We start from the raw sequence: 16,943 nt of genomic DNA on the forward strand, positions 1-16,943 counted from the left end.
GCACCCCAAACCCCTCATCCCCGGCCCCACCTCAGAGCCTGCACCCCCAGCCAGAGCTCTCACCACCCCCATCCTGGTGCCCCAACCCCGTGTCCCAGCCCTGATCCATTTCCTGCCCTCCAAACCCCTCAGTCCCAGCCCAGAGCACTCTCTTACACCCCAAACCCCTCATCCCTAGCTCCAGAGCCTGCACTGCCAGCCGGAGCCCTCACCCCCGCACCCCAACCTCCTGCCCCAGCCTGGAGCACTGCCAGCCGGAGCCCTCACCCCTGCACTCTGAATCCCTAATCTCCAGTCCAGAGCCCCCTCTTACACTCCAAACCACTCATCCTTGGCCCCACCCCAGAGCCCGTACCCCCAGCCGGAGCCCTCAACCCACTGAGCCAGCCCCGTGAAAATGAGTGAGTGAGTGAGGGTGGGGAGAGTGAGTGACAGAGGGAGGGCAAATGGAGTGAGTGAGGGGCGGGACCTTGGAGGAGGTCTGGGGCAGGGTAGGGGGCGGGGCAAGGGTGTTCAGTTTTGTGTGAATATATAGTTGGTAACCGTCGTTTCAGTGCAGAGGATCCTGTGGTCATCTAGAGAATAGCAGTTGGTGTGCCTTTCTTTTGTGGAAAGTAAGGACATGGATCAGGTCACCACATAGGACCTGATTTGAAAGACTCTCTCCCCTCCAATATTGCCCTCCCATACACACCTTATTGGGCATTTTGTTTTGAGATGTAAATGACAGCTGTCAGGAAGAGAGTGCATTTAACATATTGAAGGCCAGAGCCACAGCAGCTATAAATCAGTAAAGCTCCAACCTGAGGTCAATGAGGCTATTCCTATTTGCACCAGCTGAGGATCTGTCTCTGAACTGCTCATCCAAGTCAAAGCATGTAGTGTAAATGAGTTGGAAGGTGGCATTTGTTTTATAGGAATGGAAAATGAAGTCTCTAGTGAGAAAGAAGAGAGGTGAATTGAGAGAAGAATGTAAAGGGGAGAATGATGAGGGATCAAGTGTCTTTTGCTGTCAGTCAAATCTGTATCCCTTTATGAAGTTGTAATGATTTGTTAAATGCAGGAATTGGCCAAAGGCAGAACATGATGATGCAGTCATATGGCATCTATGGCCAGTTGATGACTGACTGACCAATTTCTGAAGATGGTATGAAGGATCATACAGTTCCATGTGTATTGTGATGATAGTTGCATCTATATTTAAAGCTTTCTGTCACTGAAGCACTCTTAGTGTTGTCAGACTGTCTGTTGGACTGGATGAGCTGCAACTTCTTGCAATTGAATGTCAATAAGACCAAAGCAATTTTGGTTGATTCATAGCACCAGCTTAAGCATATTCACTTGTAAAGATTACATTTGACAGATAGTTACCTTCAGCTGAACTCTGTGGTTAGAAACCTTGGTGTACTCTTGACAGTGAGCTTATAGTTGATGGCTAATGTTTATTTCATATTCTATTTTTACCTACCTACTACTGCCTGTGTATGTCCACATTTAAATATATTCACAGCTAAGTTCTAGCCAGTCCACTTGTTATCTCTGGACCAAATGTTGTAATGATTTAATTTCAATATCTTTAAAAGGTGCGTTTTCCCAGTTAAAGGATTTTAATTTCAGAAGCCATCTGATCAAGATATTTTTGTTAGGTGCTCCTTGAAAAGCAATTGTCCGAGGCTACATCTCTCCTTGGAGTTATGGGTGCGATTCCCAACCCTTGTAGACGTACTTGCGCGTGCTCTCACTGAGCTAGCATGCTAAAAATAGTAACTGTAGCTGGGGTAGCACAGGCCACAGCGAGCAGTGGCACAGGCTAACTGTGCCAAGGATAGACTTATGGGGATCAGGTGGGTTTGTACTCGGCATGGCTAGCCCATGGTACTGCTTTCTGCTGCCCATGCTACCCCGGCTACCCTACTATATTTAGTGTGCTAGCTTAAGGAGAGCTTGCTCCAGTATATCTGTATGAGGTGGGAGTCACACTCCCAGCTCCAGGTGTAAATATACCCAAAGCGTAACAAGGAGAGTAGAAGCAAGAAAGGAGTATAAAAATGAAAACAAAGAGAAGTTTAAAGTAAAAGGTGAGGGTTTTTGGACTTACTTCCTCAGTGCACAGCTGTTCTGCAGACAAACGCATTCTATGCTGATGTTCTGAAATCTTCCAAATTCATTAAGAGTTGAGGGTGCTTGGCATGTTGCAGCAAGATTGGATATTGGACCATATATATAAAAATATTAAGGGATTATATATACACATGTACACATATGGCTGGTATATACCAGGAGTGGCCAAACTTACTGATCCTCTGAGCCGCATACAATAATCTTCAGATGTTCAAGAACTGCAAGACATGCACAACTGGCCCTGTGGGGCGGCGCCTGCTGGAGTGCAGGGCTTCTGCCCCAATACCCCCGTCTCTCCCCCCCACCTCCCCTCTGGGCTAAAGCCCTTAGAGTCCCCTCCCTGCAGTGCAGAAGCCCCTAGTTCCACCATCCCACTCCAGGGCAAAAGCCCCTAGTCGTCGTCCCCCCCGCTGCAGGACAGAAGCCCTGAGTTTCCTCACTGGCCAGCCTTGTAAGTGGAGAATTGTGGGGGAGAGCATGGAGGGTTCTGGGAACCACACAAACTGTAAAAGAGCTGCATGCGGCTCACAAGCAACAGTTTGGCCACGCCTGGTGTATACACACGCACGTTACACGTATGGGAGGGTGGATTTTTTTTTATGTTTGAGTATAATTTGTTTAACATATTGAATAGACATTCAAAGGTGCCACTTCTCTTTCTCTGCAAAGAATAGGGATACAGACTTTCCTCCTTTAAGATTTCTTTTTTCTTCTTAAGTTTAGAGTGGCAGGAAGCGGTAATGAGAACACAGATCTGCGTTGTATTTTGGACTAGACTCAGGAAATGGATGACAATTTGGTACAAACATGGCTTGATTTCACTTAAATATTTAGAATTAGTGAATAGCTGAAAATTAAGGAATACAAAGCAAAGGATCCTGACCTTGTTCTTCTTGAAGTCAGTAGCAAAACTCTCATTGGCTTCAATGGAAACTGAACTCGGCCCCAGTTTTGTTCCATTTAGTCTGAGAGCCCAGAGGAATTAAAGGGCACCATCTAACAGACACTGTATGGGCCTTTGGGCTTCATTTTCTTTTTTCTTTTTTTTTTTTTTTTTCATTTTTCTCTTTTGTTTTGGCTGCTCTTTTGTGTTTCAGGTTCGTACCATAGTTTGTACCAGGTTTTGGGGGCCCTGTTATATATATCAAGTGTTGTGACTGCTTAGATTGAGTACATTTTACTTTTTGCAATGTGAATGATACACTGTAAGGTTACAATATGGAAATACGGGACTGCAGAAATCTTTTTTGAAGAGCCAAAATCCTTTTCCTACCTTTGTGTTCAGTTTGGCTACCATTAATGTATGTACATTTCTTGCATTTTTAATATTTAAAATATAATGTTCAGACAATCTGGGAACAATGTGAAATGTTCAAAGAACCTATAATAGCCTCATGAGGTGGCATTTTTCGTTCTCTTTTCTCACTGGATGTCTATAAAGACAAACGCATTTGAAGCTATGATACACAGGATTTCCAGCTGAAACAGCACCAGGCTCCTTAGCAGACACACCAGCAAGTTGTGTTACTAGCTTAGAAGTTGTCATTGGTCTGTCAAATATTATGCAGATAAATTATCTGAGCTGGCTTGTCTTCCTGGACGTCATTCTTTGATTTTCCCCTCTGTTAACATGGCATTTGCATCTTTTTTGTCTGTTTGAGAACAAGGCCCCAGACAAATTCCTCATGACATATGCAGAGAGGCTCTTTTATGTTAAAAGTGACGTGTGTCTTGTTCTCATATGTTTGCTACATAAATTAATTATCTCTTGCCAAGCGTTAGATCTGCCAAGTTCCCTCTGTGTTGTCTCAATTTTCATTCCAACTCAAAAATTAAAATGCAAAGAGCAAAAGATTAACAACTATACTCTTTCATCTATGGGGCTGTATGCTTTGCTTCAGAAAGAGAGCACTGAGAGATTTTGGTGTACGTAAAAATCCTTCAGTAACGTCATCCCTGGTATATTGTACTTGTTCCTGACCATTTCACTTTACTAGAGTTTGTAACTCATTAAGTATATAATCCATTATTATGCAGTTGTGAGGAGTGAATAGACCTCATGAGGCTGTATAAGCAGACTGTGCATAGGGCCAGTCAGTTCTGGGTGTGATTTGATCAGGTAAGGAAGATGGTGTGTGATGGATGAGGTGGTATGGAGCTGTTCAGGGGTGGGTATCCTATCCAAATGAGTTCCAGAGGTCTGGGACCCCAGCGTTGAGGCTGTGGAGGTTATTGCAACTCTGGAACGTCTAGAGTAACCATTTTGTAGCTGCTGAAGGAGCTAGAAGAAAGGAACCAGGCTGGATGTTTATATTCTGTTTACTTTGCTGAGAGAGTATTAGGATATATTCTTGCTTCCCTTTCTGACTGCTTAGGTTTGGGAGAAGGGATATTAGTCCTGGTGGGCCCTGGACTGAGTGCCAAACTTATCACACTGTGTTTCTGTAGAGAAGGAAGAAGCAGCCTGCTTATAAGGAAAAGGGCACCTTAAGAGAAGAAATAAAAATGAGTAATACAAAATAAGAGTGTGTGACTGATACTGAAAGGAAAAATAAGAAGCATGAGAAGGAGGCAGATTGAGGGGGAAAAAAGCCTTGGACAGAGGGAAGAATATTTTTTACAGAAAATATGTAAATGAAGGAGACTAACTCAGTGAAAAGAAAGAGTTGACATGTGACAAAATTATCTCAGCTGCTCCAGATGCATCACTTTAGTGGCACATTGGGACCCAAGGGTTGTCAATATGCAAAGAGGAACACAAAATTTTAGGGTCAGTGGGCTGTACTTGGGCTAATATTGCCCTGGTCACAGGTAAAAATGAGTTTGCTGGTCTCATTCTACTCTCTAATATCATAAAACTGGTAGCCTGACACAATTCAATGCAACCAGTAGCCTCTACTCATGAGAGGGAAAATAGCATGAGATTTGAAGACTAGGATTGAATGTATTGACAGATCTCTGTTTGCCTATTCATGCCAATGACGTTTGGCCTCTCGCTTTCAGGAGTACAGAATTCACCCACAGCTTTAGAAAGATCAAAATACTAAAAAAAATGTAAATAAATGCCCCATCTGTAACCATTGCAGTTGTGCAAGAAAACATCTAAGTACATAACCTACATCTCGCTCATTTTTTGATGTGTAAATGTCCATTACTGTGTCTTTTATTGTTAACTATTATGCCTGTGCTCAGTAGCTGTTTTTCCAGAAGGCGGGGTGATGTGAACCTGTGTATCAGAGGACAGAATCAACCCCTAATGATAAAATATGCTGTATATCTTCCTACATGTAGGCAAAAGTAACATATTTAGACCTGCTGAAGATGAAAAAAATTTACACTCGAGTTTAGACTATTGTAGCACCATCACTAATTTGCTCCTCCATCTATTATATCTTCTTTATCTGTTGTCATCAGTGACCGCTGCTGATTGGTTGTCTCTATTAAAGTATTCAAGGAAGCCATAGGTCTGTCATTTTTGTCATATCCTTAATCTGTTTTATCACCTTGGAAAAAATATCTTGATACACTGTCCATTTCTGTATAGTGAGCTTATTGAGAGAGCTCCTGATGTGTACATTGTTCACAATGCATCTAAGAGGGTTGGGGAAGCTTACTACGTAGTCAAAGAATATAAGTTCAGGAAAAGGCCATATATTGGAAATATCCACTAGAAGAAACATACAAAATTACATGATGTGGAACAATTGTAAGGGAATATGGTCTACTGATTTAAAGTTGGTAGTTTGGGAGACGTGACTACCACCAATTAACTGCATGACCTTGAGCAAATCACTGAGACAAATTCTGCTTTCACTAACACCAGTGTAAATCCAGAGTAATTTGATTGACTTCAATAGATTTGAAGATTTTTAGCAGCATAACTGAGATGAGAATTTGGCCCTAAACCATCATGTGCCTCAGTTTGCCCATCTGAAACATGAGTATAATCGTATTTTTTACCTCACAGGTGTGTTGTATGGCTCAGTTAATTACTGTTTGTAATCTGCTTTGAAATCCTTGGAATTTATATGAGTGCACAATTTTCTTATTAACAGTATTGCTAGTCCTGAGGAATTTCTACTACGTAATTGGGAGCTATTTAATGGATGAACTAAATTAATTTGGAGAGTGTCTCAACATGCTCCCAGCTCCCAATTTGTCTGAAATTAGGAGAAAGTGTTAGATTCCTTTTCTTATCTGACACACAAACAGATTTTTCATTTTTACACCTTGCAAACATCTAATGTTCATAATGGCTCCATTCACTGCTTTACAGTAAGGTAGCAGGTGCGCTTGCAACTTGTTTTTCCCTATAGCAGTAAGCCAGTTGCAGTACCCCCAGGGTCCTGCGCATATATCACGGTTTACTGGTGTGCTTACTGATTGGAGACAGTGGCTGTCCATAGCACATGGGTGTGTCCCCTCCCAGTAGTCCTCACTGGGTTCTACAAATGTCATGTTGTCCCTGTCACCTGAGACTTTCTTGGGTGGACGTAGCTGATCCTGGGTTGGAGACTGAAGTTGAACCTGCAGTCATCAGTAAATTGACTGATTAGGCTTAGTGTCATTTAGCCTGACTGGCTAGTGGAAGGTTTATTTTTTTCCTCTGTTTGTAAGAGGTTCTACCTATTGCAAAAGCCCTCTTTCCTGATCTATATGCCAGGGAAGAGGCCCTTCTTCTAGTTTCCCCCTGTATCTTACCAGACAACATGGTATAGTTGTTAGAGCAATAGACTATGAGGTAAAACATTAGAATTAACATTCTGTCCTATGGAAATTAGGAACTGTGGTGAGACATTAAAAAGAATGTATTTTTAACAAGTAAAAGGAATGTTTCCTTTTAGAATATCAGAAATAAGAACATAAGAATGACCATACTGGGTCAGACCAAAGGTCCATCTAGCCCAGTACCCTGTATTCTGACAGTGGCCAATGCCAGGTTCCCCTGAGGGAATGAACAGAACAGGTTATTAAGTGATCCATCTCCTGTCACCCATTCCAGTTTCTGACAAACAGAGGCTAGGGACACTATCCCTGCCCATCCTGGCTAATAGCCATTGATGGACCTATCCTCCATGAATTTATCTAGTTCTTTTTGAAAGCTATTATACACTTGGCCTTCACAACATCCTCAGGCAAAGAGTTCAACAGGTTGACTGTGCATTTTGTGAAGAAATACTTCCTTTTGTTTGTTTTAAACCTGCTGCCTAGTAATTTCATTTGGTTGCCCCTTGTTTTTGTATTATGAGGAGGAGTAAATAACACTTCCTTATTTACTCTCTCTGTACCACTCATGATTTTATAGACCTCTATCATATCCCCATTTAGTCATCTCTTTTCCAAGCTGAAAAATCCCAATATTATGAATCTCTCTTCATAAGGAAGCTGTTCCATACCCGTAATCATCTTTGTTGCCCTTTTGTGGGTCTTTTCCAATTCCACTATATCTTTTTTGAGATGGGGCAACACATCTGCATGCAGTATTGAAGATGTGGGTGAACCATGGATTTATATAGAGGCTATATATTTTCTGTCGTCTTATCTATTCCTTTCTTAATGATTCCCAACATTTTGTTTGCTTTTTTGACTGTCTCTGCTCATTGAGTGGATGTTTTCAGAGAACTATCCACAGTGACTCCAAGATCTCTTTCTTGAGTGGTAACAGTTAATTTAGACCCCATAATTTTGTGTGAATAGCTGGGATTATGTTTTCCAGTGTGCATTACTTTGCATTTATCAACATTGACTTTCATTTGCCATTTTGTTGCCCATTCTCCCAGTTTTGTGAGATCCCTTTGTTACTCTTTGAGTCTGCTTTGGACTTAACTATCTTGAGTAGTTTTGTATCTTCTGCAAATTTTGCCACCTTGCTGTTTACCCCTTTTCCAGATCATTTGTGAATATGTTGAATAGTACTGGTCCCAATATAGACCCCTTGGGGGACACCAATATTTACCTCTCTCCATTCCGAAAACTGACCATTTATTTCTACCCTTTGTTTCCTATCTTTTAACCACTTACTGATCCATGAGATGACCTTCCATCTTATCCCACGACAGCCTAATTTAGAGACAAGGTGGGTGAGATGGTGTCTTTTGTTGGACCAACTTCTGTTTGTCTCTTTCACCAACATTCAAGCTCTGTAGAGCTCTTCTTCAGGTCTTTGTGTAAGTTTTTCTTCTGGCAGTGGGCAGGAAGCTGACAAAAATTCTAATAGGACACATAGTAGCTTTTTGATTGTATTTATGGTAAAGAAGGTACTTATTTAAAGCATATAAAACATAGACTATAAGTTGTTTGGGGCAGAAACCATCTGTGTTTGTACAGTTGCTTGCAGAATGGAGCCCTGGTCTATGACTGGAGTGTCTGTGCTCTACTGCAATACAAATAATATAAGGAATTTTTTATTTAATGGAACCTACAGATTTCTTTCCTCTTCCTGTCTTCTCGACTCTTCCCCCTCCCCCCCATTCAGATTTTATCAGGGTATTTCATGGTTGGGTTTGTCTGTGGGGAGTGCTAAGGCAGAGATTTATTTCTACTATACTGCCTTGTCGACACACGAAAATTGTACTGATTTAACTAAACCAAAATAAGAGTGGCCACGCAAGACACACACGCTAATTTAACTGAACCAGTTTCTAAACAGATTTAGTTAAAGGGATACAATTTTCTTGTGTAGAGGAGGCCAAAAATACAGTTCCCTGCCTCTTGTAAAAGTAGTTCAGTTTGAGTGACTGAAAGCTTTGCATGCATACATAAAAATATTATATGCCACTTATTGTATGTATATAGTACTCTAATATCTTTGAAGTTCAGTCAGCATTGTTACCTCTGGGACAACAGTTTGTGGATTCAATTCCCGGTACATAAGGACTTGGGTTTATGCATGGAAGGCCAGCAGCATGGTCTAGGTTGGAGTCAAGATATCTGGGTTGTCTTATGGGTTCTGACGGGCTCACTGTGTGAACATGGCTGCACTACTTAAATTTTCTACCACTTCATTTTCTCATAGAATCATAGAATCATAGAATATCAGGGTTGGAAGGGACCTCAGGAGGTCATCTAGTCCAACCCCCTGCTCAAAAGCAGGACCAATCAAATCATCCCAGCCAGGGCTTTGTCAAGCCTGACCTTAAAAACTTCTAAGGAAGGAGATTCCACCACCTCCCTAGGCAACGCATTCCAGTGTTTCAACACCCTCCTAGTGAAAAAGTTTTTCCTAATATCCAACCTAAACCTCCCCCACTGCAACTTGAGACCATTACTCCTTGTCCTGTCCTCTTCCACCACTGAGAATAGTCTAGAACCATCCTCTCTGGATCCACCTCTCAGGTAGTTGAAAGCAGCTATCAAATCCCCCCTCATTCTTCTCTTCTGCAGACTAAACAATCCCAGTTCCCTCAGCCTCTCCTCATAAGTCATGTGTTCCAGACTCCTAATCATTTTTGTTGCCCTCCGCTGGACTCTTTCCAATTTATCCACATCCTTCTTGTTGTGTGGGGCCCAAAACTGGATACAGTACTCCAGATGAGGCCTCACCAATGTTGAATAGAGGGGGACGATCACGTCCCTCGATCTGCTCACTATGCCCCTACTTATACATCCCAAAATGTCATTGGCCTTCTTGGCAACAAGGGCACACTGCTGACTCATATCCAGCTTCTCGTCCACTGTCACCCCTAGGTCCTTTTCCGCAGAACTGCTGCCTAGCCATTCGGTCCCTAGTCTGTAGCTGTGCATTGGGTTCTTCCGTCCTAAGTGCAGGACCCTGCACTTATCCTTATTGAATCTCATCAGATTTCTTTTGGCCCAATCCTCCAATTTGTCTAGGTCCCTCTGTATCCTATCCCTGCCCTCCAGCGTATCTACCACTCCTCCCTGTTTAGTATCATCCGCAAATTTGCTGAGAGTGCAATCCACACCATCTTCCAGATCATTTATGAAGATATTGAACAAAACCGGCCCCAGGACCGACCCCTGGGGCACTCCACTTGACACCGGCTGCCAACTAGACATGGAGCCATTGATCACTACCCGTTGAGCCCGACAATCTAGCCAACTTTCTACCCACCTTATAGTGCATTCATCCAGCCCATACTTCTTTAACTTGCTGACAAGAATACTGTGGGAGACCGTGTCAAAAGCTTTGCTAAAGTCAAGATACAATGCATCCACTGCTTTCCCTTCATCCACAGAACCAGTAATCTCATCATAGAAGGCGATTAAATTAGTCAGGCATGGCCTTCCCTTGGTGAATCCATGCTGACTGTTCCTGATCACTTTCCTCTCGTGTAAGTGCTTCAGGATTGATTCTTTGAGGACCTGCTCCATGATTTTTCCGGGGACTGAAGTGAGGCTGACTGGCCTGTAGTTCCCAGGATCCTCCTCCTTCCCTCTTCTCAGCCCATTGCTGAGGCTGTGCAGTTTGATTACAAGCCCTCCACTAAAGGAGAGGTTTTGGGCACCTTGCACCACCACAGCTTCCCGCTAAGTGGATTTTCCACTGCCCCTTTTTTTTTGGTCTTTGTATCAAGCTCTGCATTAGCAGAAGCCAGCACAGTTTCAAGGTGAATCTAGCTCAGTAACTAACTATTCCTCACAACCTACCTGTAAACTGCTTTAGTGACTATTTGACAGATTGGGACAGTTGTCAGAGCTGGGTTTAGAACTCTCGCAGTACAGGTCTCTGGTCCTATGCTCTGTAAAACCATGAGGTCACACTGTGACTCATCACTCCATCTCTTGCTCTCTCTTGGGGGAAATTAAAGATTGCATAGGACTTTATTGATAGGCGAATAGGGGGATAATCCTGTTTTCCTGGGCATCTGACAGTAAAAATAGATAGTTTATTTTCAGGGTTTTGTATGTGATTTAATGCTCCTGGGGAGAACACTTTAAATAATCACATCAAACAGTCAGTTCAGTGCCAACCTTTCTTCTTCTTCAGCTTAGTTTACATTGACACCAAACTTGGAGACATTCCCTTCCTCCTACACTGGCGAGCCACTGGGATATTTTTATACCACCCATGGTTCCCCTCCTACAATTTCTTCTTCTGTCAAGTATTCATACCCCCTTTAATAACCAGCAGGGGGATCATCACATTGAGCTACTGCCAAATGCATAATGACTGCTGCCTTAGCTGTACACAGTCACTGCACTACTGATATCCAGTTCAGCACTGTAAAGTGCTTAGGGCTACTTTGGGAATGTGCTATATTAAACCCAACTATTCTAAATCCTATTTAATATAAAGAGGTTGCAGCAGGGGGAGTGGGAAAGCTGGAGAGAGATTTGAGATTGCATTAATCTATTTTTACTATATAAAATATTTAGTCATTTAAGGTCTACTTCTGCCAATAGTCCCACTGATTTCCTATAGCAATACTTGTAGAATAAGGTACTACTCAGGACAGAATAAATGTGGCAGAATTGGGTCCTATAAGAATTGAGATAGTAAATTTGTAATGAGCTGATGGAGCTGAGAACTGGCCTATTCACCCCCAAGTACAGATGTTATTACCATGAAAACAGAAAATCAAAAACATGCTTCATATCTGCCTCAAAATAAAGGTGCACTTAAACTTGTAAAAAGACAACATTTTTATTTGAATGATATGACAGAGCTGTCACAGGAGTGTTACCTGCTATAAAGAAAGCTTAAGAATTATTACCTTTATTAGACCAGTGACACTGAGCTTTAGCCATACATTTCTAAGTTCTGTCCCTCTACAGAGACAATTTTCTTTTCTTAAATAAACTGTCATGCTCGTGTTAATATATTGTTGGCTCCCTCATACTCTGAGAATACTGCTGATATAAAACATGTATATGTTAGATTGGTAATAGTATCTTTAGTGTAGCTGACTAGAACAAATGTGTTTCCCTCATGGCTGTGCTAATGTGATAAAGGAAAATTGGCTGTTCATCAGCTTTTGGCTGGGTAAAGACAGTAGAGATGGAACCACATTCTTTTTTATGCATTAATACCACTGAGAACTTTTCACTAGTTATATTTCATGCGCCTGCATGTTGTGCAAAGATGTTGTAAAACATGAGATAATGCTACAAATAACAAAGCAGAAAAGCCTGTATCTTTTATAATGATAACAGTCAAACACCAAATGACAGTAAAAGGCTGTAAAAAAATGTGATGCAACCTCCTCCCCCCCCCCCGCAATTCAACCACCTCACAGGCGTGCGCGCACACACACTCTCTCACATACAGGGCATTGGCTGTTTAAAGGCTTTGTATTAAATAAGATCTTCCTGCATTTGGGTCATGGATGTGTCCACACAGAAAGCTAACTTAAAATGAAAGTGGTGTGGTTAGAGTGGGGAAACCCATACGCGAGAACTTTTTGAACAAATCTCGATGCCTAGTAATTATGATGATAACCTTCCGATTTTTTTTCAGTGGAAGGGCAATAAATCTTGTCTAAATTTGGGAAATATTGACTGCATCTGGAAATAACAATAATAAAAATCAGCACATATATTTATTTTAAAGTATAATTTAAGGGAAATAAATTTTCTCCATAAAATCAATTTTCTATTAATTTCACATTTTCTTTCTTAAAATACTAATAGAATCATAGTGCCTGAAGCACCGATGATAATCGCTCAAGCTCAGATCTATAGATAACTGTGGCTGTTTATCTTGGTCAGAATTTGAAATCTTTTGTTGGTGGAATAGCATTCTGAATGCTCATTCTCTGATTTTCAAAATGAATTTTTCAGGGTCTCGCCTTCCTTTTGCACCAAATTACGTTGGCTCATAAGCCTTTTGTTTGTCCTCACACACTCCTTGTTCTTAAGGATGCAATTATTCCAGCCCTATTTGATTTGATTAGAGTGGATATCAAGGCAGACTAGAGCACTCTAGCTTCTCTTAGCCTCTATCAGTAGAGATGATTCACCAGGCATCCATTTAAGTTCATGATTACCTGTTTCTTCAAAATGGAAATAACATTCCATAATATGGCAACAACAAAATAATGTTTTGAAATCTGACCCTCTCCAAACCGTCATTTGAAATAAACCTCACACAAACTAAATACAGTTAAAATCTGATAATTCCTGCTTTGAATGTTCTTGTGAATAAATCACTCACATAAGTAAACAAGAAGGTTTTTCAATAAAGTTTATTCATTGTATTTATTAATGCAGTGAGCTATCAGGGTGAGTTTGAACATTTTGAATGAGTTGCATTTAATATATTTATTTAAGTTAGGGAAATATGGCTATAAGACAATGAAACTGGTATTTGGTTTCCTTTCCCGCGTGTCTGTCTGTCCTTATTTTTCACATGAAATTTTTGAATTCCATAAAATCAACACCTAGAAGCCAGCTGTGTATTATAAGTTCTTTCTAATTTCATGTAACTTATACTCTAATTCAGAACGGTCCTAACAGAAAAAAGCTCAGTGTCCTCAGAATTACTAGGACTGGGAGACAGCCACTAAATATTTCTGTGAATATTAACTCAAATTTAACATGAATTGGCAAGAAAAAGAATGCTTGCAGAAATCACTACCTGGAGTGAAGACTGTCTCCATGGACATCCCCTATTGTAGGGGAATCTCCAGTGGGTACAGAGCAGGTGTAGCCAGTGCTCCTTGCAGCTACTGATGAAAGGGGCATATCGGGGTTGGAAGAATGTCAAAGGCCTGTTTGAATGTATTGTGCTTGCTTTGCCATACTAAGCTGGTGGATGGTCCTTTGTGGTCCATATTAGATGGTGCAAATTAGAGAAGCCCCCAGACTGCCCTAACTTGTGCTCAGAGCCTGGCAGAGAATCAAGGAGTCATAACAGACTGCCTGATGCCACCACCTCATCTCCAAATTTGGCCCCACATTTCAAACCTGTATGCATGATTATTTGTGGTAAGCAACTTTTAAATAGCCCAGGAAGTGATCCAAACAATGGACTGACCATATGCTTGGTGAATCCCCACAGTCACATGCATACACTTAATGTAAAATCACTATGGTGATGACAGAAGAATGACAGTAAATCAGTGCATTTGGTATATTTTATGTTATCATATATTTTATGGGATACTATTTGACACATCAAGAGGGCTAACTTTCCCCAAACACTTTGCTATATCCCAGGCACAGAGACACTCTAGCAAGGGAGACCAGTGTCTAACCATATACTTTACAACAAGGATTGGGCTCCAGTCATGCAAACATTTATTCCTACGTGTAACTTTATTCATGCACACACAATTACTTTGTATGAAAGTGGTAAGAGAGACTTTAAATTTAAACTCTGCACTCAGCCTCTAAATCTGACAGAAATCTCAATTTTCTAGGACTGAAAACTTGGCAAAATTTTGTGTGGCTCAGAAAAGAAAAGGTTGCAAGCCTCTATGACACACAACCAGTTGCAATTAAGCAACACAGCTTGAGTTCTGAATGTTGAGTATTGTATACTATCAGCAAACTGTTTGTGATTAGTCTTTGGAGTAAAAGGCAAAAAGTTAGTTAATTGAGGAAATTGTGATCTGCTCATAGATATTCCGTGAACAGAAAAAGAAGGCTAAATTAATCTAGTAAAGTATTTGTTCCAAATTATTCACTCAGCTCTATAAATTAAAGGGAACTGTTTGCAATGCTTCATTTATTAATAAAGTAGAGCTGTCAAGCGATTAAAAAATTAATCGTGATTAATCGTGCAATTAAAAAAAATTGACAGCAATTAATCGTGCGATTAATCGCACTGTTAAACAATAATAGAATACCATTTATTTAAATATTTTTGGATGTTTTCCACTTTTTCAAATACATTAATTTCAGTTACAACCCAGAATACACAGTGTACAGTGCTCACTTTATATTTATTTTTTATTACAAGTGTTTGCACTGTAAAAAGACAAAAGAAATAGTGTTTTTCAATTCACCTAATACAAGTACTGTAGTACAATCTCCTTATTGTGAAAGTTGAACTTTCATGTACAAAATAACTGCATTCAAAAATAGAACAATGTAAAATTTTAGAGCTTGCAAGTCCACTCAGTCCTACTTCTTGTTCAGCCAGTCTCTCAGACCAACAAGTTTGTTTACATTTGCAGGAGATAATACTGCCCACTTCTTGTTTACAATGTCACCTGAAAGTGAGAACAGGCATTCTTATGGCACTGTTGGAGCCGGCGTTGCAAGATATTCACGTGCCAGATGCGCTAAAGATTCTCGTGTCCCTTTATGCTTCAACCACCATTCCAGGGGACATACATCCATTCTGATGATGGGTTCTGCTCAAAAACCATCCAAAGCAGTGTGGACCGATGCATGTTCATTTTCATCATCTGAGTCAGATGCCACACAAATTTTGCCTTTTTTGGTGGTTTGGGTTCTGTAGTTTCCGCATTGGAGTATTGCTCTTTTAAGACTTCTAAAAGCATTCTCCCCACCTCCTCCCTCTCAGATTTTGGAAGGCACTTCAGAGTCTTAAATCTTGGGTCCAGTGCTGTACCTATCTTTACAAATCTCACATTGGTACCTTCTTTGCATTTCATCAATTTTGCAGTGAAAGTGTTCTTAAAACCAACAGCATGTGCTGGGTCATCATCCAAGACTGCCATAACACGAACTATATGGCAGAATGTGGGCAAAACAGAGCAGGGGACGTACAATTCTCCCCCAGGGAGTTGAGTCACAAATTTAATTAATGCATTATTTTTTTAATGAGCATCATCAATATGGAAGCATGTCCTCTGGAATGGTGGCTGAAGCATGAAGGGACATATGAATATTTAGCATATCTAGCATGTAAATACCTTGCAGTGCTGGCTACAAAAGTGCCATGCAAATGCCTGTTCTCACTTTCTGGTGACATTGTAAATAAGAAGAGGACAGCATTATCTCCTGTAAATGTAAACAAACTTATTTGTCTTAGTGATTGGCTGAACAAGAAGTAGGTCTGAGTGGACTTGTAGACTCTGAAGTTTGACATTGTTTTGTTTTTGAGTGCAGTTATATAACAAAAATCTACATTTGTAAGTTGCACTTTCAAGACAAAGAGATTACACTACAGTACTTCTATGAGGTGAATTGAAAAACAGTATTTCTTCGGTTTATCATTTTTACAGTGCAAATATTTGTAACCAAAATAAACACTTTGATTTCAGTTACAACACAGAATACAAGATATATATGAAAATGTAGAAAAACATCCAAAATATTTAATAAATTTCAATTGGTATTCTCTTGTTTAACAGTACAATTAAAACTGTGATTAATCACGGTTAAATTTTTTAATCGTGATTAATTTTTTGAGTTAATTGCGTGAGTTAACTGCAATTAATTGACAGCCCTACAATAAAGTAAACTTTTTAAACTGTGTACCAGATTCTGGCTCGGGTCTCCCAGTTAGGCATCTCTGTGCTCTTGTATTCTTGTCAGACCTATTTTTTCCATACAACCCTAACACAACTTCTGATCACTTTAAATTGTAGATGGTAAAAAAAAAAAATCATAGTTTTAAATTCAGGGTTTTCTCATGGTTAGCACAGAGGACTCTTGAAATCTACGTACTACCTATACCACTTTGTGTTTTGACCATTGGCTAGTCATTTACATTCACTGGGCCTCTCTTTACGCATCTTTAAAAGGAGGATGCTACCTATATCACAAGCGTGTCACATAATTAGTTAATGTTTATAAAGTGCTTTAAGATCCTTGGATGTAATGTGAAAAGTAGTAATTATTATTTTAATTACTGTTCTGTGCAGTGAAGGAAGGATATCCTCAGTACTCTGAGAAAGATGTGTTGAAATGTCCTCCCCATCAAGGAAAAATACTAATAGGATTAT

The 16,943-nt window shown here is 40.4% G+C and overlaps 1 protein-coding gene across 2 annotated transcripts in view; it reads left to right on the forward strand.

The window, feature by feature from the left end:
* The window catches only part of USH2A (usherin), a gene marked incomplete at its 5' end in the record, with an annotated part of 586,511 nt that overhangs the window by 24,758 nt on the left and 544,810 nt on the right, over positions 1 to 16,943 (forward strand). The gene's annotated exons all lie outside the window — the stretch shown is intronic.

Source organism: Lepidochelys olivacea (genome assembly GCF_965140295.1).
Source record: "Lepidochelys olivacea isolate rLepOli2 genome assembly, chromosome: 3".
Classification (NCBI taxonomy): Eukaryota; Metazoa; Chordata; order Testudines; family Cheloniidae; genus Lepidochelys; species Lepidochelys olivacea.